Source organism: Lacerta agilis, chromosome 2 (genome assembly GCF_009819535.1).
Source record: "Lacerta agilis isolate rLacAgi1 chromosome 2, rLacAgi1.pri, whole genome shotgun sequence".
Classification (NCBI taxonomy): domain Eukaryota; kingdom Metazoa; phylum Chordata; class Lepidosauria; order Squamata; family Lacertidae; genus Lacerta; species Lacerta agilis.
This window is the reverse complement of record NC_046313.1, coordinates 89,078,620-89,103,690: the sequence shown is the minus strand read 5'-3', so window position 1 is coordinate 89,103,690 and position 25,071 is coordinate 89,078,620. Positions and strand designations below refer to the sequence as shown.

At 39.6% G+C, this 25,071-nt stretch overlaps 1 protein-coding gene across 5 annotated transcripts in view; it reads left to right on the top strand.

The window, feature by feature from the left end:
- Positions 1-25,071, top strand: part of CNTN4 (contactin 4) — a 514,690-nt gene that overhangs the window by 199,966 nt on the left and 289,653 nt on the right. The window contains exon 1 of one of the 5 annotated variants that reach the window (XM_033141192.1): positions 15,576-15,760. The exons of 3 other annotated variants lie outside the window; for them this stretch is intronic. The gene's annotated coding sequence lies outside the window, so the exon portion shown is untranslated. Of the gene's footprint in view, positions 1-15,575; positions 15,761-22,866; positions 23,367-25,071 lie in introns of those variants that run through there. One more of the 5 variants, XM_033141191.1, reaches the window with a different exon arrangement.

Below are 25,071 nucleotides of genomic sequence, written 5' to 3'. Positions count from 1 at the left end.
GTAATCGCTGAAACTAAGCCCAGTTAAGAGGATGTTCGGATACAGCTTCTTATTAAGCACTTTAAATTTGTTATCATTTGATTTATCTGTCTCCAGGGAGCTGTTTTATACTAATACCAAACATTTTGTAACTGTTGGTCTATCATGCTCCAAAGGAACTAGCAGAGCATTGGTGGTAAATCGATTTCAGTACTATTATTTGTTGTTGTTGTTCAGTCGTTCAGTCGTGTCCGACTCTTTGTGACCCCATGGTCCAGAGCACGCCAGGCACGCCTGTCTTTCACTGCCTCCCACAGTTTGGTCAGACTCATGCCAGTCGCATCGAGAACTATTATTATTATTATTATTATTATTATTATTATTATTATTATTATTATTATATTATTATATTGTTGAGTGATGGGGACAGTTATTACAGGTTATTCAAATGTGTGTATTTGAAACAACATGATGTATTTGGCGCTTGTTTTGTGGATGTAATTTTATGGTTGATTTTATGCTGCTCACTGCTATGACTCTTTTTATTAATGGTGTCAGTATAGAAATTATTTTGCAAATAAAGTGCAAAGGCCAAATAACTTAAATCAAATAATAATTGTAGGCCCCAAATTACTCACATTTCCAAATAATATAAGGCCAGAACCTAAGAAGCAAATTTGTGGACCCACACAGAATTTTAGACACTTTTACTTTTCTCTTCTCCTTCACTTTTTATGTACCTTATCAATTAATACACCCAAAGCAATTTAACTGTCTATAATTATCCCAAATACTGTGTTGGTTTTCTGGACTTTTGCCAAGCAGCACATTTTACAATTGCTTACACTTCAAATACAGCAATCATCACTAATTATTTAAAATGCATTGGATACTAATTAGCAATTCACATTCTTGCATGCTGCGGCAAGTAAGCAAATATTCCCATACAATACAGAGGGTATTATACAGCCTGACAACAATTGGAAGAAGTATGGAGGCTTAACTTCTATGGTATTAACTGCAGATTCGATGGAAAGAGCTTTTAGGAAGAAGAAAAAACTCCCTGTCATAATATTATTTAAATAGGCATCATTTCTGGTAATGGATAGTTTAAAATTCATAGATAAAAAGGCATAATAAATAATACAGAAGGGATCAAATCATTCATCTTACTATGGCCCCATGGAGAGTTGCTGACTTGCATTAGTTTTCATTTGGCACACAACCAGATTTTGTTTTTGTTTTTCCAAATTATATTCCTGTTAGTTATGAAATTTAAATATTTTTGTGTTATTTGCTGATCTGGTGCAATCATAGGCATGTAAAACAGTGAGAACTGTCCTTCCTGAAAAAAGAAAAAAGAAATCTTCCAAGAAAGAATGTGAAATGAACATTTATAAGATAAACTTCATCGACGTTGGTAGATTTGAGTAACCATATGATTTGGCAGCGACATTATGTCTATGCTGCATGCAGAAAGCACAGGTTTGTGCCATTTCAGAAGTTACTCAGTTATCTCAGTAAGAACATCACTGGGTTTAGCAGTAATGTTCTATATAATCCAGTGCATCAGTGTATCTCTTTGTTCATGCAGAATTCTTCCTTCCATTATACTGAGCGTGGAAAGTATTTCATGCGACTGAGTTCCGTGTTTGTGGTTTGGAGTGCTTATCAATGACAGAATAATACTGCTGCAAATTTACTTTATTCTTAATTCTTTCTTTGAAACTGGGCAGTTTGATGGACATGTGAATTATTTACTATTATTATTATTTGTGAATGTCAGTATGCATACTGATGCTCTGTATATAATTTGTATATTTAAAACAAGTTTAAAAAAAACAGGGGGGGGGAGAGACTTGAAACCACATCCTAGGGTTTCAAAGGAACTTTTGTGTGTTATCTAGACCACCCCATATCCCACAGTACTAATTGCAGGATGTGCTATGCATGAAGCATCTACATAGAAAGTCCACTACCTCCCAAGGCAGTCTGCTCCACAGTTGAACCACTCATGCCACCAGAAAGTGTCCCTGAACGTATTGCCAAAATCTGCTTCCTCGCAATTTCCATTCTGCCCTCTGTAGCAACAGAGAACAATAACATCAATGGAATACTGTTGTGAAACCAGGCAGAGGGCCTTCTCGGTAGTGGCGCCTGCCCTGTGGAATGCCCTCCCATCAAATGTCAAGGAAATTAACAACTATCTGACATTTAGAAGACATCTGAAGGCAGCCCCGTTTAGGGAAGTTTTAATAACTGATGTTTTAATGTATTTTTAACCTTCTGTTGGAAGCCTGGGGAGACCCAGCCAGATGGGCAGGGTAGAAATAATAAATGATGATGATGATGATGATGATGATAATGAATAACTGCACAACATAACTTTGTTTAACTTCACCCACAAATGGATGCATCCCTAGAAAACTATCAGTGCACACATCAATTGGAATAATTGATATATATGTACTGTGCTTGGTTATTATGATTTATGATTGTTTTATGATTATATTTAATGTCAATTATTCTCTAAGTTGCTTGGTATTCTCTTCTCTGTGTAAAAAGTGAATAATATTGATAATAATAGAATGAGAATGAACATATTTTTGCAAGTTCTCTAGGAAAAGTGCCGAATAGTCATGCAAGTTAGTCATTGTCATCATCTATCACTGAAAGGTTTGCTTTCGGAAGGTTAGTAGTTAATGTTGTTCCTGACCTTTCATATTTACTATTGATGCTTCAGCAGATTCCCATGAGGCAATAAATAATCATAGGGCTTTGTTTGAATGGCTTTCGCAGCCTATTGTTCTAAGCAAGTAACACAATAATGATTTCCACAACAAGAGATGAACAATGAAAGTAAAAGAAAACATAGTTTGAAGGATACTTTTTCAGACTCACAGTCCACACATGCAGGCTTTTATGAAGAAGATAATTCTGCTAATTATGAACAACAGGAATGTAAATATAAGTAGATTTTGACAATGGCCTTTTTTCTTTCATCTGCTGCTGTCAGCTGATTATATTCTGTAAAACATTAGAGCTGTAATTTTGTACAATTCTTCATTCTATTGCTAGGATGGCTAACCTGCAGCCCTCCAGATGCTGTTCATCTCCAACTACCATTAGTCCCATCAAGTATGTTCAATGGTCAGTATGCTGGGAGTTGAAGTTTAGCCTTCCTCTCATCCCATTGTGTATCATGCCTTGTTGTTGTTGTTGTTTGGTCATTTAGTCATGTCCGACTCTTTGTGACCCCTAACTCACTTCCATACATTACTACTGGGAAAACCATAGCTTTAACTATACGGACCTTTGTCAGCAAGGCGATGTCTCTGCTTTTTAAGATGCTGTCTAGGTTTGTCATTGCTTTCCTCCCAAGAAGCAGGCTTCTTCTAATTTCGTGACTGCTGTCACCATCTGCAGTGATCACGGAGCCCAAGAAAGTAAAATCTCTCACTGCCTCCATTTCTTCCCCTTCTATTTGCCAGGAGGTGATGGGACCAGTGGCCATAATCTTAGTTTTTTTGATGTTGAGCTTCAGACCATATTTTGTGCTCTCCTCTTTCACCCTCATTAAAAGGTTCTTTAATTCCCCCTCACTTTCTGCCATCAAGGTTGTGTCATCAGTATATCTGAGGTTTTTGATATTTCTTCCGGCAATCTTAATTTCGGCTTGGGATTCATTCAGTCCAGGCTTTCGCATGATGAATTCTGCATATAAGTTAAATAAGCAGGGAGACAATATACAGCCTTGTCGTACTCCTTTTCCAATTTTGAACCAATCAGTTTTTCCATATCCAGTTTTAACTGTAGCTTCTTGTCCCACAAAAGATTTCTCAGGAGACAGATGAGGTGATCCGGCACTCCCAATTTCTTTAAGAACTTGCCATAGTTTGCTGTGGTCAACACAGTCAAATGCTTTTGTGTAGTCAATAAAGCAGAAGTAGATGTTTTTTTTTGGAACCCTCTAGCTTTCTTCATAATCCAGCACATGTTTACAATTTGGTCTCTGGTTCCTCTGCCCCTTCGAAATCCAGCTTGCACTTCTGGGAGTTCTCGGTCCACATATTGCTTAAGCCTGCCTTGTAGAATTTTGAGCATAACTTTTCTAGCGTGTGAAATGAGTGCAATTGTGCGGTAGTTGGAGCCTTCTTTGGCACTGCCCTTCTTTGGGATTGGGATGTAGACTGATCTTCCCCAATCCTCTGGCCACTGCTGAGTTTTCCAAACTTGCTGGCATATTGAGTGTAGCTCCTTAACAGCATCATCTTTTAAAATTTTAAATAGTTCAACTGGAATATCATTACTTCCACCGGTCTTGTTATTAGCAGTGCTTTCTAAGGCCCATTTGACTTCACTCTCCAGGATGTCTTCTTGGAAGAGCACAAAAATGAAAAGCAAGTGAAGAAACAGCAGCAACCAAATTCATGCTGCAAGCACCCGAAGCAATAGTAGCAGGGAATAAAGGCTCTATAATGTTCCTGCCTGGAAGAGAAGACTATGTTCTATTAATATTCCTTGAAATAACTCTCCAAGGAGGAATTGGGCAAAGAAAGTCTTCTGTTCCCCAGGCCAGCTTAGATTCTGGGAGTTCATTTCAAAAGCAGAATGCCAGAGCATATATCCCCACCTCCTCAATCTCCTAGAATCTCAGATGACTAGATATATCATATGAAGCAGAAGCAGTATATACTGGGAGATATGTGGAAAATATTAAGAAGCTTGGTTCAGGTTAAGATGATATAACATCTTTTTAAATTGGAAATCCTGGGGGAAATCTCCACCACCACAATTTTTGGCAGCATTGGGAACTTTCTTCTAATTTTAATTGTGGTATGTTAAGATTTTTTTTTCTTTTTTTAGGACTGTGCTGAGGTGGTAAGAATTATAACTCTTCTGCCTCTACGTCATGTTAATGAAGATTACCTGATACTGAAGCCAGGGCAGGGGGCTCAGTTGTAATGAAAGTAATGCCGTATTTACTCGAATTTAATGTTCACCTTTTGGGGGCAAATTACATTGCAAAAATTAAGGTGTGCATAAGATTTGATAGCACATTTACATTTGCCAGCAAATGTAAAAACATAAGAAGAGCCTGCTGGATCAGGCCAGTGGCCTATTTAGTATTCTGTTTTAACAGTGGCCCACCAGATTCCTGTGGGAAAGCTGCAAGAAGCAATCTCTAGATGGGTCTGGGCAATATGAATGCTGGGCAGAGCACTGAGAGGGATTTGTGCCCACTTGTCCCTTGATGCTCTCTATGCCAGCTGAGGCAAACTTGTATTCCATTCCTTGCTACTGAAGTGGAAGACGAAAGGTGTTGTCGCGAAAGGACCAGCTTAGCATGGTGAGTCTTCTACACCCTGACATTGAGACTGAGGAGAAATTAGTCTGGAACGTGCACCCAAATGTTGCCTGCTCTCTCTGAGGAGAGGGTGGAAGGTGAAGCATCTTTTATCCTTTCCAATTATCATGGTAAAATAAATGACAAGGTCTCAGCATTAAAATGTATGGATCTTCCCTAGCCTTCCAACAAAGGTCATTAGGAAGGAGAAAGTAATTATCTTGATTACTAATTGGTCATCTCTTCATTGGGAGCTGCCATGAACCTTCAGTCTCTGTGATCAAGCCAATCTTATCAACTAAGGGCCCCTCATCTTGGATAGTATAATTGTTTTAAGAACCCTGCTTGGCACCTGGAATTGGTTCAATCTCAGTTTATAGCCTTTCCTAGTGATACGAAGAAGCGAATTCTTGGATGATGCATGAGCTGCTTGAAACAGCAAACTATTCACTCTTCATGGTATGAATCCACTTATCAGTAACCAAGGAGGGGGCAGGGAAAGAATTCTCAAGGATCTGAATTACAGTAACAATTTGCGCTTCATCAAATTTGATAGTGTCCCATACATAATGAAGGAGACTTCATTGTAGGCCTTCATAATGGATGTCCAAGTATCTTGTGCCTCGGAATGCTGCACTGTCAGGATAGTCATTAAGCCATTTAAATTGTTGCTCCTCTGCATCTCTATCACAATTCAACCATTCCACATGTCATGTCAGAGGAAGAAAATAAGCTCAAGAAAGAAGTTTTTTAATCTGTTTCTAGGTGGTTGATACCTTCGGCACTCTGTGGTCCTTTATAGCTTTTCAGATGAGCTTTTCAGAGGGTTCCCTCAGGAGATCAATAGCTCATCATGTCTTCAATATGGCTTGTACTCCCTTGTGTCTCATGCCCACTCTGCATTAGTCTCTCCCCCCCCCCCCCCCGTTCAAAATTTTGTCACAAAGAAAAGATTCCTCTGTAGACTGGCCTTTTCCTTTTCCCTTCAGAAAGTCAGCATTCTAGCCATATTGACAAGAAGCGCCTCACCATTCTAATTCATTACTTCACATGATGCCTTTGGGGAAATCCCTAATTCTAGTTGAGTATAATGGTTATGCCTACAAATTAAAATACCCACAGAATATTGAAAGCAAAAGATGTTCTTGTTTATGACAATTAACATTTATACACAGGAAAAAAATATTTTCATTCCATACAAACAAAGCTTTTGATACCCAAAGGCAATTAAATTTTATGTTAATTCAATTAAAGATCTACAACTCAGCATGTACATTTGTTGTACTTTTCGGGGGGGGGGGGTTTCCTCCTTGTAAAATTATATTTTATTAGGAAGAACAGAATAATATTATACACATAATTATTATCATCACCCTGAGAATCCTACCACCTTTGTGGTAGCATTCTGAAATCAAACAGATAGCAAGCACACAAAGATAGCATTATTTATTTACTCATTTAAACAAATTTATATCCCACTCTTCTTTCTCAGCCACATGATTGAAGAGCATGAATATATATGGGATGATAGTAATATGCTGAAGTTACCATGCAAAGGCCAACCAATGTACATGAAACATATTAGATGATTCTTTAGGTGTCACAGACTATGCTGCATATGCTTGTACAATAAAGGTCTGGTTCAGAAAAAGTTCTGACCCATGACAAAATAATACAGTTAAAACTACTTAAGTCCAGCCCTGGAAATTTTATGTAAGATGCTCTGTACTACAGCAGCCCCAGTCAGCATGGTGAATGGTCAGGGATGATGCAGTTCAACAACACCTGGAGGCCACAGGTTTACTTCTCCTGCTTTAGATGGTGGCATATTATACAAATAAAACAACATTCTGTTGCCCATTTAGTTGGATCTATTTCTTCAATCAAATCAATTTCCCAGATTTGTTTTAGAAATTCCAAGAATCCCTTTTGTGTTCTTAGGAGTACATATTCACAGAACTGAAGAGTCATCTGGTCCAACCCCCTTGCAATGCAGGAATCACAAATAAAGCATCCCTGACCAGTGCTTTTTTTCCTTTAAAAAATGTTTAGGGGTACTCTCATTTTGACACAAGAAAATCACCATTTTATAGTTCAAATCAGGAAAAATAAATACAGTAAATGCACAAAAGTACAAAGATTCACAAAATGTTTAGGGGTATGCGTACCACTGCGTCCCCTCAGAAAAAAGCACTGTCCCTGACATCTAAACTCTGCTTTAAAACCTCCAATGAAGGATAGCTCACAACCTTTTGAGGGTGTTTATTCCACTGTCAAAAATTATAAATGAGAAATTAGTTCCATTTGGGGGGGGGGGTTAAATTGTGCATTTAAGAGTCAATTTTCCAAAGGAATTATTGGTCTAGTGAAGGCTTCCTCAACCTCAGCCCTCCAGATGTTTTGAGACTGCAATTCCCATCTTCCCTGACCACTGGTCCTGCCAGCTAGGAATCATAGGAGTTGTAGGCCAAAAACACCTGGAGCGCCGAGGTTGAGGAAGCCTGGTCTAGTGGTCTGCTGAGTCTGATTACTAGTTTCAACAGATCCTCAACAATATAATTCAGCTGATTTCTCTTTTCTAATTAACACCATATACTGATTGAATACAATCAGTGGCTAATATTCCAGGTTGCCTTGTTTTAGATAGCTATAACATTTCACGTTATCTTCTCTGCTAACAAAGATACCCTTTTGTATGCAGTGTTCAGGGTTGCAGTCACAATGTCAACATAAGATACCACTAGTCTAGCTAAGTTTCCATGTTTATGCTTCTGTGGTCCATATCACACAGTATTGGTCTCAGAGTTTTCAAAGAACGTATCTGGAATTAACACAGGTGCTAGGCTTTTTCATCCTTCCTAGACGAATGGTTCACATTAACTGGTGTAGTTAAAACTGAGTACTGGATGCAATCAGATATAGACCTGTGATGTGACTAGGTTGTCCTGTATTCCCTTTGGAGTAGAATTTAGAAAATGACCATACGTAAGGCATGATTAGACAGCATCTTAAAAAAGCAGAGACATCACCTTGCCGACAAAGGTCCATATAGTTAAAGCTATGGTTTTCCCAGTAGTGATGTATGGAAATGAGAGCTGGACCATAAAGAAGGCTGATCACTGAAGAATTGATGCTTTTGAATTATGGTGCTGGAGGAGACTCTTGAGAGTCCCATGGACTGCAAGAAGATCAAAACTATCCATTCTGAAGGAAATCAGCCCTGAGTGCTCACTGGAAGGACAGATCCTGAAGCTGAGGTTCCAATACTTTGGCCACCTCATGAGAAGAGAAGACTCCCTGGAAAAGACCCTGATGTTGGGAATGATTGAGGGCACAAGGAGAAGGCAATGACAGAGGATCAGATGGTTGGACAGTGTTCTCAAAGCTACCATCATGAGTCTGACCAAACTGCGGGAGGCAGTGGAAGACAGGAGTGCCTGGCGTGCTCTGGTCCATGGGGTCCATGGGGTCACAAAGAGTCGGACACAACTGAACGACTAAACAACAATAACAAGAAAATGATGGGTGATGTGAAATGTACCTATCATGTAAGAACTAGGGTGATGGGGATACAGAATGTTCAGGACATAACCTCCAGCACTTGGCTCACAAGAGCATTCTTCAAGCAAATTTGTTTCTGTACAGGGCAGTGTTCAACTAACAATATATTGTGGAATCTCTAATCTCAGAAGCATTCTAAATTTGCTCTATTGGATCACATTAGACAGATCATATCTGAAGAGAGTTATGTTGCCCTTCTTGTATATAGGAACTTCTGCATTATATTTAGGCTTTTGGTGTGTTTTCTTAGTGCAAAACTATTTAGTAGAATTTCTGGAGCTTACTTGTTTGCAGTATTGTATGCAGCCTTCATCAACCTGGTGCCCTCCGGGGGGAGATTTCCACTTGTAATCCACACCCACCACACACTAGCCAAATAAACTATTGAAGCACACATGGTTTTCTCATACTTTTGAAGAATCTGTTGTTGTTGGGTTACTCTCTTTTTATTGCTTATTTTAACATTTTCAGGTAAGTCTTCTCCTGCTTTTTGTATAGAAAATCAGAACTTGACGCTGCATCACAGCAAATTACTGTGGTGCAGGAGATTAACAAGCAATCTACTTTTTGGGCATTAGGCAGGAGGCACAATATATTGCTGGTGGGCCACTATGCATGTGTGGTGGACTAATTTCATTTTGGTGAGTTACATATTGGCCAGGCCTAAACTATACACTTTATCAGCACTGGGTCTACAATGTTTTATTTTATTCTGTTCTTTTTTTGTATGCAGTCCAGCCTCCCTTTCCTCCCTCTGTCTTTCAGGAAGGAAACTGTTTCATTTACCTGGGTCCAGTCCTCATTATGTACCCTACTAGGAATGCCAGAGAATTTATTTATTTTTTTGTACTTGGTACATACTGTTATTATTTTTCTGAAGCTCAGGGTTTCGGTTAACTTGGGACCTTATCCAAAGAGGACTAAAGCCGATGGTAGAATTCTGGACGTCAGTCAAATTGTGCCTCTCATTGGCTTACCAGTTAGTCATTGTTGTAGCTGTGAAGTGATATGAGAACTGCATTATCTCCATAGCTATTAGATATAATATGTCTCAAATGCACTCTGCAAAATCAGACACAGGATATTTTGTGCACAGTGCACAGAATGAACTATATCTGGAAGTGACAGTAATAATAATTGCAATAATAAACTACACCTATATTTAGTATCGTTTGTCCATAAATACCAAATTGCTTTTTAAATATTAACTAAGCCTCAATACACCCCTGTGGAGTAGGTAATTATCATTGCTATAACCATTTTGTATGTGAGACAGAAAGAGATTAATGGCCTTGTATTTTACAAACAGGAAATGAGGCACACTGTTTATGTAAGTATGCTTGGGTTTCTTTTTAATGCGATTGTTGCAAAGGCCTCTGAAGATGGCATATTTACAAGGTAATAGGCAAGTTGTGCTTCTTTTTGTATTAGATGATTAAGAGACGCAGGCCATGTGAATCACACAAATCCAAATACTTGGATTTGGTATGTGTGCTTTGTTCTTCTCACAGCTGCCTTACCCAACAAAACCCACACTGTGAAATACTTTTCAGACTCTAATCTTACCTGTTCACACTTACCTGGGACTAAATCCAGTTGAAATACAGTGTTACCTCGGGTTAAGAACTTAATTCATTCTGGAGGTTCGTTCTTAACCTGAAACTGTTCTTAACCTGAGGTACCACTTTAGCTAATGGGACCTCCCGCTGCCGTCGCGCCACCGCCGCACGATTTCTGTTCTCATCCTGAAGCAAAGTTCTTAAACTGAGGTACTATTTCTGGGTTAGCGGAGTCTGTAACCTGAAGTGTCTGTAACCCAAGGTACCACTGTATATGGTATTTACTTAAGGGTATACATGCATAGGATTATGCTATTGTTTTTAATTATCCGCAGCTTCCTCCGATGTCTTGCACATCTTACTCAATTACAGAACAGCATTCCAACTGCAGTTGGTCATAGCTAGAGAAGGGGAACATTTGTATCTGTAGCTCATGTGCCCTCTGGTTAGTTGCATCACTGCTACTTATCAGGAGGCAGAGAGGCGAAGAGGAGGCAGAGAGCTGGCATGGTGCACACACACTGGTGTAGCCAATTCAGTGCTCCCATGGGTGCAATCACATCACATCAACCTTATCTCTCCCGCACTACCTCCTGGTAAGCAGCAGGATGCAAAAGAGTGGAGGTCAGCTGTGCGATGCTGCCCCACAATACTGCCTGCTGCTGAGTTGAATAGTTTGTTATCCTAGCTTCCTGGGCCAGTCGCAGGTACACCTGAAAGTCTAAAAAAAATTATTACTCCAGTATTGCTTTCTCTATAATCCACACATATTTTGATAAAACTATACCTAGACTGTAACCCTGTACCCACTTACATGAGAGCAAGCTCCTTTGAACTCAGTGGGGCTTAAAATTGAGTAAACATTTATAGGGTTGCACTGATAAGCTGCCTTATAGCAAGACCAGGGGCCAGCAAACTTTTTCAGCAGGGGGCCGGTCCACTGTCCCTCAGACCTTGTGGGGGGCGGGGCGGACTATATTTTGAAGGGGGGGGGAGAACGAATTTCTATGCCCCACAAATAACCCAGAGATGCATTTTAAATAAAAGGACACATTCTACTCATGTAAAAACACACTGATTTCCAGACTGTCCGCGGGCCAGATTGAGAAGGCGATTGGGCCGGATCCAGCTCCCAGGCCTTCGTTTACCTACCCATGAGGAAGACAGACCAATTGTCCCTTTAGCTATTCTGCACTTACAGCCAGCAGCTTCCATGGGTTTCAAACGGGTCTTTCCCAACCTTACCTGGAGCAACCAGGGACTGAACCTCCGAACTTCTTCATAGAAAACATGAATTTTTGCCACAGTGCTATGGCCCTTCCAATATATGCGTGGATAGCCAGAGAACCAACAACAACAAAAAGTGTAGAGTACTGACAACTGATGAATGATAACTGTGAAAAAGGCTTTCATATCCCCTTCATGCCCTCTGGAACAGGGTAATATTTTGATTGATATGTTGGTTCAGGTGTGATATAATTTATCAATGGAAGTGGTCTTTAGGGTGGAATGCTGCAGGTGGCTTTTTAGTGTATAGAGTATCTCAGATCTCTATGAATTTGCTATGAAGGATTAGCTGCTAAACGTTGCACAGTGGGGTATTCCTTTTAATGCTTCTAGCCAGCTATGTCCTTTTGTGCCACTGAACATGCTTATACTTTATTGGACTGAGTTGTTTTTTTTACCCCCCCCCCCCACTCTGCCGCATTGTTTTTAATTGCTCCTTTGTAAATGTTTGGATTTCCCCCCCCCCAAGCCTGCCTTTCATGTTTAGAGCAGTTCCATATTGTTTATAAACTATGCTTGTAATTTGCTGTCCTACAGTATACAGTATATCGTTCACTTGATGACTGCAATATCAAGTTGTAACTTGCAGGCATTAATGAACCACTTCAGTTCAAAAACAACAGACAGAAGTTTCATAGCACATTGTTGCTTTAATGCTTTTCAGTGTTGTTATTGCACACATTCAGCAGTCAGTAGTATCATATAAAGAAATCAAGTTATTTATATGCATGTGTGAATCAAAAAGTGCCCAGTGCTTCATTTTCTGTCAGAAATCAGAATATCAGAAATCAGCATTCAAAAATAAATGTTTATGGATGCCCTACTCAACCTTTTTGTGTTCACTAATTCAGGTCCAGGTACCAGAGCACTCTGTAGATTATAATGGACTATGCTGAAGGCTTTTTTCTGCAATAGTGACATACTCTCCATAAGAAAGCAGACACAATTTTTATGGCAACACTGAAAAACCAACAACCTACTTTCAGAACAATAAGTAAAGCATTACAAATTGAGCTTATTTCGGGGAGGCTTTGTATGGGAAACAACCCGGAAGATATTGTTACGAGAAGATAGGATGGCATGTCTTGGAGTTCTCCCCATATCCAAGCTGCGCCCCAAACTTAGCTTCTGTGTGGATGTTTCTTTAAGGAAAGAGAGCTTGGATGTTTGACCACAGATGTTGCTAATTAAGATCAAGCTCTCTATAAAAGGCAGGCATTTGGGATGGGAGAGACAGCCTAGTCACGGACCCAGGGTGAGGGTACTGTGAGTCTGTTTGTGTGTCCTTGCTACCCATTTGAGGGGCTCCTGGGAGCGGATTGGGGACATGTTGATTTAGGTATGTATGCTTTGTTTTCTTCAATAATGGTACTTTGGTTCATCTTCTACCTGCTTTGTTTATTTGCCCTGATATCCTTGAAAAGAACCGCTGCATTTGGCAGAACAGGCTTCATCAGAGTTGTTGAGCGCTTTGGGGGGGGGCAGGATCAACCAGGAACACTCCACAATCGACCAGTAGATCATGATCAACTGGTTGAACATGCCTGCGTTAAAAACAAACAAACCATAACATAACAAAGATCCAGGGAAAATATGACATTGGCAGATTGGCGATCACTATTTTCTTTTGTCTGTGGGCATCCCAAATAGGCAGCTGTGATTGTGACACAAATCATGACTGGCTCACCAAAACCATTTGGAACAAATCCAGTTGGGCAAACATAGCAATGCCAAAAACCTGTATCTGGTAACATACAGGCCACTACCTTGTCAGCCAAGAAATCCCAAAGAACCTGAAGTGTGAATTGCTTGATGGTGCAACCCCAGGTTCTTAAGCTTCCTTTCCCACTGCAAGTCTTACTTGATTCAAGAATGCTTGGAAGTTATCACCAACTTTTATTGCTTTTGTGAATGATAACTTTGCTTCTCTTTGGCTTCCCATAAAATTGTCACAGCTTGTACTCCATTCATATTTTGCAATTTAACTGCATTATTTCCAGTTATCTTTTTCTCTGAATCTGTGTGTGTACCTGTGCACCTGCCAACTGAAGATGACACTCCATTCTTCTATCAGGTGAATTCTACTCTTGTCTTTGTTGTTCAGTCGTTTAGTTGTGTCTGACTCTTTGTGACCCCATGGACCAGAGCACGCCAGGTACACCTATCTTTCACTGCCTCCTGCAGTTTGGCCAAACTCATGCTAGTCGCTTCGAGAACACTGTCCAACCATCTCATCCTCTGACGTCCCTTTCTCCTTGTGCCCTCCATCTTTCCCAACATCAGGGTCTTTTCTAGGGAGTCTTCTCTTCTCATGAGGTGGCTAAAGTACTGGAGCCTCAACTTCAGGATCTGTCCTTCCAGTGAGCACTCAGGGCTGATTTCTTTAAGGATGGATAAGTTTGATCTTCTTGCAGTCCATGGGACTCTCAAGAGTCTCCTCCAGCACCATAATTCAAAAGCATCAATTCTTCGGCGATCAGTCTTCTTTATGGTCCAGCTCTGACTTCCATACATTACTACTGGGAAAACCATAGCTTTAACTATACAGACCTTTGTCGGCACGGTGATGTCTCTGCTTTTTAAGATGCTGTCTAGGTTTGTCATTGCTTTCTTCCCAAGAAGCAGGCGCTACTCTTGTCTATGAAAGCTTAATCATAATTAACGTGTTAGTTGTCAAGGCACAGCAAGACCTCCCACCCTACGCCTATGGAAGTTGTCCTGATAGTGATGATTACTTGTCCCATTTCCCATTCACACATCTTCCACAATGAGAAAGTGCTCAGTGGCTGCTTAATTTAATCTCGTGTTTACACAGTAGAATCTTTAAAATACTGCTTGTTTGAGAGAGAGAAATAAGTAAATAAAAATAACAGTACAATTATTTTATAATTATTTTACTTGCTGTTAATGGGGGGGGGGGTTCCAACATAGCAGTAAGGCAAACATTCCCCCCCCCTGCAGATTTGGGGATTGTATGTCATAATGGGCGGAGGGGGGAAAGTCCTATTGCACAAACAGAAGTCATTCTACTCAGGCAAATATATTGTTGGATATTTCCCACTGATAATTTCTCAAGCATTTATACTATGATTAGCATTTAACTGTCATTGTTTGTCCCTGATAACCCTATGTAATTGGTCAAATCTTAATTTAACTGAAGTCTGAGGAATAAATAACTAAGGCCTAGGACCACCCAGTTATCCATGCCTGGATTTAAACAAAGGTATCCCAGACCCAAATCTTTATCTACTAACATGATGCTCAGCTGTGGCCTTTACGTTTTATATGTTACTCATTTTTGTGCTTTATATTTAAATATTGTGCTGTGGTTCATATTTTAAAAAATTGTTACCTGCCCTCATCCTAAGGATTAGGAAAGGTGGATACTCTTTTTTTAAAACAAAACAAAATCAGTGTATTAGAAATTTAACTGCTGCAGAAAAGACCTGACACAGAAATCTGGGTTTATAGCAGCATATAATGCTGTATTCGCAAAGCATTCAGTTTAATTACAGAGATTTATGTAATCATCTATTATGTGGTCATAGCAGGATTACAGTGTTACTTAAATCCAGGAACCATATACATAAATGTGTGTGTTTGCCTTTAATTAAAAAGAAGTCTTGTATCCTTGATCAGTGAACAAAATTAACCAGTGTTCAGATATCCCTGAACTGGGATTATATGTCCTTCTGTGTACAAGGTCTCCCAATTTGTGCATCTTTGATTCATGTGTTAATTGTGCAGGTCCTTGGGGGGAAGGGGAGGCATAAAGCAGTGGAACACTGTACTTCCTGATTAATGCTAGTGAGCAGCCATACAGTGCTCAGTGCATAGCGGTTAGGCTTCTCTAGTCCCAGCTGAGAATATGGTTCCATTATCTCCCAGCTGCATAGGGAATCCATAAGGGCCTTTTCTGCCTGGCTGATCAGTGCAGTGGAAGCAGTGACTTGATGAGAGCTGAGATCTTTGTTTGATTTGCTGTAAAATGTAAAAGAGAAACTGGGATATTTTATTTTACAGTTCTGTAAGTACTGGTTTTTCCTCCATAGCTGCATGTGAGCGAGTTGTGACTTTGCCAGCTACATATAATTTTCTGTTCCACTGCTCTTTGCTGAATTTAACAGGGAGGGATGAGGGTAATCTGTTTACAGATTGCAGGTTGCTTTGGCTATCTAAAATGCAGGCATGTGATGATTGTTTCAAGGAAACAAATAACTTGACTTTTAAAACTGGGTTTTCTTCTTTGAGAGGTTAACAAAATGTAACTGCATAGTTTGATGTTTTGCTTTGAAGTGTGTCTTGGATGTGTTTTATAAACTATCCTTTTTGTATTAGTTAATAAGGAGGGGGTTTACTATTTATTCAAATCAGCATTTACTAAGTGTCATCAGAAAGCATCTTTTTTAAATTTGATGTAGTTTTACAGTTTCTCATGATACCTTTTTGAATTTCAATAAAAGTCATGTTGGGGGAAGGAATAGTGTAGTGGCAGACTTGTTGTTCTGACAAATGTAGTTCATAACTTAGTGTGCAGAATAGGCACAATAATATTACTTATAATGTTCAGGTGTTTTATTTAAAAATTGTTGAAATGTTTTATTTATAATTTGAGTGTTGAGTTCAAAACCGTGAACTATTATGTAACTGATGTATTTGATGTGGCTTTATTTTTTAAAACACATTTTTAAATAGAATTATTTTTCTTGCAAAACACAGTTTGTTAACCCCTAATATTTAACACCTCTTCGTTCTTTGTTATAGACATAAAAGTACCGCTCAGTTATAATAGTAGTACTGTATGAGTTTTGCAAATGGCAGGTTGCAGCAAGTTGTGGCATTGCATATTGACAGCTGAAAGGGTGTGTGTGCGGCTCATAACATATGTTTTGGAGTTCCCTCATTTGTTTCCCAATGACAGTTGACCTTAAAAAAGATATGAATTACGGTGGCCTTGGGCCTGTTGTTCTAGAGTTTTAAGGCACCGCGGCTTGAAAGCTGGCAGGCTGCACAAGTTGAATGGAACCATGTGGTGTGGAAAGCACCTAGTGGAATGCAAATATATATATATATATATATATATATTCCTGAATATGCAATAAGTCTCAAAGCAGAGCAGAACCACAGGCTGTTAGGTATGAAAGTGGCTCGCTGCTGAGGACAGAGTATCGTCTCATTAGCTATGGTTGATGTGACTGGCTAAAGAAAAGGGAGAATGTCACAATAGATGGTTACCTACAGTAGCAATACATCCACACAGCCTAGGGGTCTTGGGAACAAAATAAAGAAACTGGAACTGGAAAAAAAAAGGTAGGAAATCAATGTAGCCTCTTTTATTTCTCAGCCTCTCCCCCCACTCCAAAGTTACCTGAATTATTCCACCTTACAGACATACACTGGTATTTCAGCTTGGTACTGGCTGGATCCATGGAAAGGGCTTGTCTGAAGTAAATATGCATAAATAAACATTTCTTTATTTTTTATTTTTTTAAAAAAGCTTATTGTTTTCAGCAACTGCTTCCACAAGCACTTTCTTCTAATTGAAAGAAGGGTCAGCCTTTGTTTAAAAAAAAAAAAAGCTATTTCAGTGAGCGCTTGTTTTACAGAAGGCTTATAGAGATATTACAGTAATTTATTCTCCCAGCAAATTTGTAATTTCAGCATTTGTATAATGGTCATAAGCAAGTATGGTGTGGAATATGATATTGCTCTGTTAGGCATCATATTAGTGAAACTAACGTCCTTAGTTAGTTATGTTGTCAAACCATTTGCAAATATATACACGCACACACAGACTAAAAAAAAAAACAGTGAGAGAACAATTCCATTTGTATTCCTTTGCAATGGGTGGGTGGATGAAGCTGGTGTTGGTAGAGCTAAGAACCTATATTTTTTCAGTAGAAACCAAACAATCACTTATCTAAATTATTTGCAGGAAGCATGATTTCGTCAAAGCAAGTGCTTTAATTCTCTTTTAAATGAGTGGAGGAGGAGAAAAGGCTTGAGCTGGTGATATTGCTGAGTTGCACTGCAACATCCACAGTCATTACTAAGACTTTGAATATTTGTAGTTCTGTGACTTTAATAAGTTTACATGGGTTTCCAGTTGTTTGAAACAGTTTGAAGACCTGAGCTTCTGACTGCCTCTGTTCTTACGTGAATGAAAATCTGATATAGGCGACAGCTGTAAAGAACAGCCTAGGAAAGCGTTGAATGGCCCTGATGGGATTAAAAGCTGTGCTGACGTTATGCATGTATGTGTATAAAGTAGCTGGCATTGGAGAGCGCCAGCAAAGCCTTATTGTCAGATAAAACAACAACAACAAAAAATGTTTGGAATTGGATCCACAGGCTCAGAAATGTATAGAAGGAATTAACAAGAAAACTGTTGAGCCAGTGCTTCTAAACATGCCCACAGCAATAGCACAGTCATATTACCAAGTTGTACCCCTGTCAGAACAGCAGTAGGAATTTGATTCAGGTGACAACTTACAAAAAAAGGTAGTTGTGTTAGTCTGCTGCAGTAAAAAGGCAACGAAGAATCTCGTGGCACTTTAAAGACTTAACAAATTTATTGGAGCATAAGATTTTGTAGATTAGAGTCCACTTGATGCATCTAATGAAGTGGAATCTAGCTCATCAAAGTGTGTGCTAAATGTGCTAGTCTTTAAAGGTTGCACAGCACATTCTTATTTTTGTTTCAGGTTGTAACTTCAATTGTGGATAACCTTGGGAATACCAAAGCGCTAATATTTGGTGAAGAACAATGTTGACACAAGCAGATCCTTGTGTGTGTGTGGGGGGGGGGGGGTTGGGTTAAGTAGTAGATTTGGAATGCAGATATTTATTGGACTTTCATCATGTGCCTTTTAGCTTGTGTTTTGACTTTATGTTCTATTTCTCCCGTTTTCCTGCCTTGCTTGTTTTTCAAGGTATCAATTATGTTTCTCATGATTTCATCATCATCATCATTAGTTGCATAAACTACAGGCAGTTCTTCAGTATGAGAACAATGAAAACTGAAGCCATGCCTTCTGATTCTCAGTCATGTGTTTAATCCACCTGGCATTTATATAATTTTCTCTGTTTTGATCACATTGATATCTATCAGTATTAAATTATAAAAAGAAAGGAAATCTTTGTTAAATTAGTCTCTTCACACCCCCAAATACCAAGCCTATAGTTACAACACGGCAAGGTAAATTACAGGTGTGATATTTGGGGTCCTTAATCGGGAAATTGTTGTATGCCATCAGGGATACAGGCAATGACTGATTTACATGCATCCAATTGATGCGCAACCGTGCACGCAAACATCGTGGCAACCCAGGAGTGGGTGGGAAAGGGGGCCGGGCGCAACTCTGCCATTGCATATGATGATCTGGAATGCAACCCCTGTGCAAATCGGGGGTTGCGTGTATTGCACTACACCATGGATACTTAAAAATCTGGGTTCAAATAATATGGAAAATGTGACCAAAATGTTTAGGGTCATGGCTTTATAGCAGTGTTCTATAATCAGCTAAGTCTTGTGGATTTTGGTTGCAGTCTGCTAATATTGAAAAGCAGACTTTGAATCATTCAGGACAATGTCAGTCATGCGGAGATTGAAGGAGTGCCATTCTTTGTAAGTCACCCTCTAGCCCCGTGCCATGTGATGTCCAAGTAAGCAGCTAGGGTTTCTTTAGAACCTCCCAGTGCAGTTCAAAAAGAACAACCACCCCAGATAAGTATTATTTAAGTGGAAACACGAGACTTGTGTACTCATTAAGTTTCCTGAAGAACCCAAGGAAAATAACAAACATGGAAAAGAGTTATAGGAATGGAGTAGAAGACGTAAGGAGGGGAGCTGAAGCCCTTCTGCTTATTGGGAATCAGTTTGGAACAGACAAATGTTGATTTGGGTGGATGGAATCGGTTTGGAGCAGTCTCATTGAGGCATGATCCAAGGAGGACTAAACTGGGTAGCAAAGAATTTATAGGCTGGACTAAAGACCTGGCTTGCTTCTTGAGGGGAAAGGGCCCCAGAGATTTTTTTTTATTTGGGTGGACAGAAGGGGCACTGCGGAACAACATGTGAATTTGTTGTGCCACTGCAAGCGAAGCACAGTTCCCTGCTGCAAACTCTTTGGGCAGTCCTAATTGGAACAAAGTTGTTTAAAGTCTCTATATCATATCTGTGCTCGGTTGGTAGAAGTGTCCCATGTGGGAACTGGGCTTATTCTTAGAAGATGCAAATGGGTATTAAGTTACCAGTGTCCTTCAGGAGGAAGTTTGTTCTCATCAGGGCAAATAAGGACCAAACAGAAGCTTGTGCTGATAGTTTGCAAACAGCGTGAGTAAATACCGGTAATTAAGCATTACACACGTTGGGAGTCAGGCATGTGCTATAGAAGGAAGGCGTGACACCACCCATAGGAAATCCCACCTGAAACGTACCTGCCATTTTCCAAACCAGACTTGAATTCTGCTTCTGTGGGAGAAGTGCAGATTGGCTGGTGGGCTACCCAGTCCTCCATTCCCTGCACACACACCCTTGCACCATGCTAAAGGTACATGACTTGCACTGAGAATAGGATGACCAGACTCCATCTACATGAGAAGCAGAACACAAGAACTGAGTGACTGGATGTGCCATTCTCTCTTCCAAACCTCAAATATTCCATAATAGGTAAAATGAACCATGGGAAGAGAATAAGGGAAGTCATTGATATTTTAAGGTTGTTTAAATGAATATTCTAAATTGTAAAACAGAATTTTTTTATAAAAATTATATATGTAAAAAAAACACCAACTCAGAAATATTTCTAGCCTTCTACATAGGTAATATCCTTCTACTTACATTCTAGAAATACAATCTCAAACTGGTACTGTAATGATTCACCAATGAATTGCAAAAGAGTTGTGACTGGCTCACAAAGGCTATGAGCCTAAACAGAATGTGTCTCAAGGGGGGGGGGGGAGATAAATGAGTTTGTCAGAATATAGATCCTTAACAAAGACAATAGGGTAAAAATGTAGGTCATCCGCCCTGCTCCTTCATACACACAACGATCAGACGAAATTGAATACTCCTTCATTATGTCGTGATGGCTGTGGCTGTTAAGATGCCTTAGAAATGGTCTAACAATGGTTATTACTCGTAACAAGTGGGGCCTGCGTCCAGTTAAGGATTCCAGTCAGCCATGCCTCCCTCCAGGTCAAAATAAGCTTCATGGGGATCAAGCAAAGCAATTCACTTGCTTTCTCTCCCCCACCACTAGGATAGATTTCTGGTTTTCTTTTCCAGCTGGCACCCAGCATTCTGTGGCTCCTGGATGTTCATTTCTCATTGAGTGGTTGTGTTTTCCCATGGGATGAGGATCCTCTTGTGGATTTTATTTTATTTTAATGGATTTCTGCATGCCTGGGACTTTACCCAAGGATGTTGATGCTTCCCATTCATTTCTCATTCTCCGCATTTTGGCTTCAATCATGTTGTTAGCAGAGCTTCAACTCCTCAACATACCTCCAGTGAAAGCACTTGGACTCACCTGAAAGGGACTTGAACCAGCCCTCTTTTAATTAAGTGTGGTAGGTCCTTGGGAGGCTGAGAAGGTGAAAGAGATGCCTTCAGAGGGAGGCAACCACAAGTGTTTTCCACTGTGGCTAGCCAGGTGGGGTGGAGCTACAGCAATAGCCTCTCAACAGAAGCATCACTGCTGCTTGCTGGGCAAGGTGGCAGCAAGGTTGGGGCTGCATGGGTGCACCGTTGGACCCAATCTGGTGCACCCAGACAACTCCCACCTTGCTGTCACAAAGTAACCAGCAGTGGCACTTCTGATGGCTCCACCTCAAGTGAGTCACTCCTGGTTTTGCTCACAATCAGTTGGAATCAAGCCTCGTTGGGGTGAATGAGGGAATACTTTTGCATTTCGTATTATAGCCAACTAAATCATACTCTGAGTAGTTACTTGGATCTAAGCCATGCCAATTATTTCAATGGGTCAACTCTAAGTAGAACTAACATTGCATACAAATCCGTATCTCTAGCACCGAAGAAACAAATTTGGCACACTATTTTCGCACTCAGTCAAAATGTTAAGGAAGTGCTTTGCATGTTACATTGATTTTGAAACTTCTGGTGCATCCTTTGAAGCCTGTGGTTCTTATAAGATCTTATTTTAAGCATATTTATATCTGACCTATTTCTTGATGCATTACATGTGGAAATGATGATATATCTCCTTAGGCTATGCTCCGAAGCACACTTACTTGGAATTAAATCTCCAGAAATTAATGGGACATACTTTCCAAGTATATGTGCTTAAGATTGTTCTTCAAATACAGTAACTGGCAGAGAATGCATTTGTGCTGCATCTTACTCTCTGTGTGTGCATGCTTGCAATTAGTGTTGATGCAACAGTACTATAAAATAATAGAATGTTAATTCCCTTTATAGTTTGCATTTCTATAATGATGCTGTGCCATGTGATTATCCCCAGACACAAACTACTAAAATTATTAGAACTTGCCCTTTTCTTTTCTTTTCTTTTCTTTTCTTTTCTTTTTCTGCTTCTCCTCACTGTTTGATGAGAATCTGAGGCTAATGTTGCCCCTGATTAAGTATCCACACCACAGCCTATTGAGCCAGGAGACAGTTAAATATTTTATGCGAATCAATGCAGTATATGAAAATGATTTGCTTTTGTTTCCTTAGTATCAATATATATTTGCTGGACAGTAGCAAACCAATTAAGTGGAAGCACCAATGCAGGTTAACCTAGTTAGTTCCCTTTCCCCATCATTGTTTTTTCTCGCTCCGCCTTGGGATTTTATTTCTAAATTGAAGAAAAGTATACCTTTACACAGGCAGTCTTGTGGTTGTTGATATTATATCACTTGCATCTTTGATGTATTTCAAGTTGTTAATTATTGCGCCTTGCACAATCAGCCTCAAATGTATGATTTTAAGTTAACAGCTCTGTCCATTTGTGGTATTCGGTGTTGCTGAGCAAATAGTTCTGCTTATGTACCAAATGGCTGTATTGTATGGTATAAGCCAATGGTAGGCATCTCAAATAAGACACACATGCGAGGATTTGAGAAGGAGGCTAAACCCCTCTGCCTTGCAATTCACATGCTTGCTTTCTTAGAGAGGGAAGGACTGAAGGTGATGTTTCTCCCAGAAAAGGGGCTGTACTTGCATCAGTTGGTTTGTCAGGAAAGAGAATCTTGTGATTTAATGTTGAAAGGAAAGCATAAGAAGGGCTGCAAAGGAATAAAGTATCTCTTACGGTGAGATATAAAATGCAGTGGTGTGGATTTTAGAGGAGATGGCAAAATTTATGGAAGCAAGATATCTCAGGCTGCTGGCAAAGGAGAGTCAGGAAGAGAGATTTAAGGTTCACCAGGCGGAAGACTTTATATCAGTGGGAAGAAATTCAAATGCCTGGCAGAATGCTTGCTGCTGTCCAGTAAAGTGTATTGACACTGCAAAGAAAATGTAAATAAGGCAAAAGAAGCCTGAGCTTATTATGGCCAGATGAAATGCAGGGAAACAGTTTCCAGAAGAGGAGGGGAGAGGATGTGTATGAGTGGGAAAAATATCAACAACATTGGGACAGATTCAGGAGCAGCTGTCATGTTTGCTGGTAAGTGGCCGAATAAATTACTATGAATCTTGAATAGCTTGTAGTGTGAAAAGGATGTTTAGAGATGTTGTTGCCTCTAGCAACTTTTTTTTATTATTCTGACTGAGCACATTAAATAGCATCACTGCCCAAGCTTTGAAGCAAACTCTATTATGTAGGAAGTATTTAGAATAGTACTAGATGCATCCACTCTTCTTGGTACTGTGCGAGACAATGCTTGCTTAATAGCTTTTATTTAACAAGCAGAAATTAGTGAGGGGTGGTTACAAAGGTAGCTAGCTGCACATATGTGTACAGATACTACAATAACTAAAATTTACAATGCTTATAAAGGGAAATAATCTCCTTGGAGGATCTATGAGATATTAGAAGTTCTGTTAAAACTATTTTATGTCATATATATTAACTTTTATGAGTTCTGAGAGTTCAAACGAAACTAAAACATCTGTGCACCACAGAGGTTTACTGGAATGCCTTTTATCATTAGGCATGTGATTATTTATGAGCAAGGTAACGGATTAGCTTCAGTAAGCAAAAAGCAATTTCATCAATTGTGGCATTTTAAGGTATGTTTGTGTACTTTTCAGATTCGAAGAATTTTATTTCTGTTGAAATCTTCTTCTTTTTCTTCTTTAATTACTGTCATTAATGATCCTTGTAGAATCCGCACAGATAACAATATTTTTGTGTGAAAGGGCCATTCTAAGAAGTTTTTCCATTCATTTCCATTTGGTTTGCAAAGGAGAACTTCCCAGTGCATTGAGGCTGGCTCCTATTGTCTGTCTGTCTGTCTGTCTATGCTATAGAATATATTGTTAAAAAGATAATCTTTAGTTTGCATTGTTCAGCTGCATTTGTATGTTTCAAAGTCCAAAAGTGAGTTCTGTTCTACTTGGTAGTCACTTACCCTGCCATAGCACAACTCAGAACCGCCTGAGGCTAAACCCAGTTTATTATACCGTGTTTCTCCTAAAATAAGACATGGCCATAAAATAAGCCATAGCAGGATTTCTATGCATTTGCGAAATATAAGCCGTTCCCCGAAAATAAGCCATACCCCGAAAATAAGCCATAGTGCACCTCCCATTAAAACAGCCTGGAGTGCACCTCCCATAAGCACCTCCCATTAAAACAGCCTGGAGAGGCGTGGCTATACAGCGTACCAATGCAACGCGGTTAAAATAAGACATCCCCTGAAAATAAGCCATACTGTGTTTTGTTGAGGGGAAAAAAAATATAAGACTGTGTCTTATTTTATGAGAAACACGGTAGTCCTTAACCTCTTGTTTGCTCTTGAAACCAACCGGAGAACCATATATAAAAATTAGTCAAGGTATAATACTGTTCCCTACTCCTGACAAAACTGTTTAGCACAAAATGCAACCCAAAGACTGCACAAAATAGCTATAGCTCTAGAACTTCACAATTTTGTATATCAGTTTCCTGCAAATCAGAAGTGTTTTACATGTGTGCAAAAGAACCAGTGACTCCTGAAAACACGTTATAAGTGTGTGTGTGTGTGTGTGTGTGTGTGTGTGTGTTTGTGTGTGTTTGTGTGTAGAATGCTGGCCCCACCGAGTCTGGCAACATCCCGGTGAATGTTTCACAACATGGCATTGATATCTAACTTGAAGGATTGGTTAAAGACTATGAACTGCTCTCTGTTCAAGCAAAAAGAAAGAAGCTGCAATTAATGAAGAGCTAG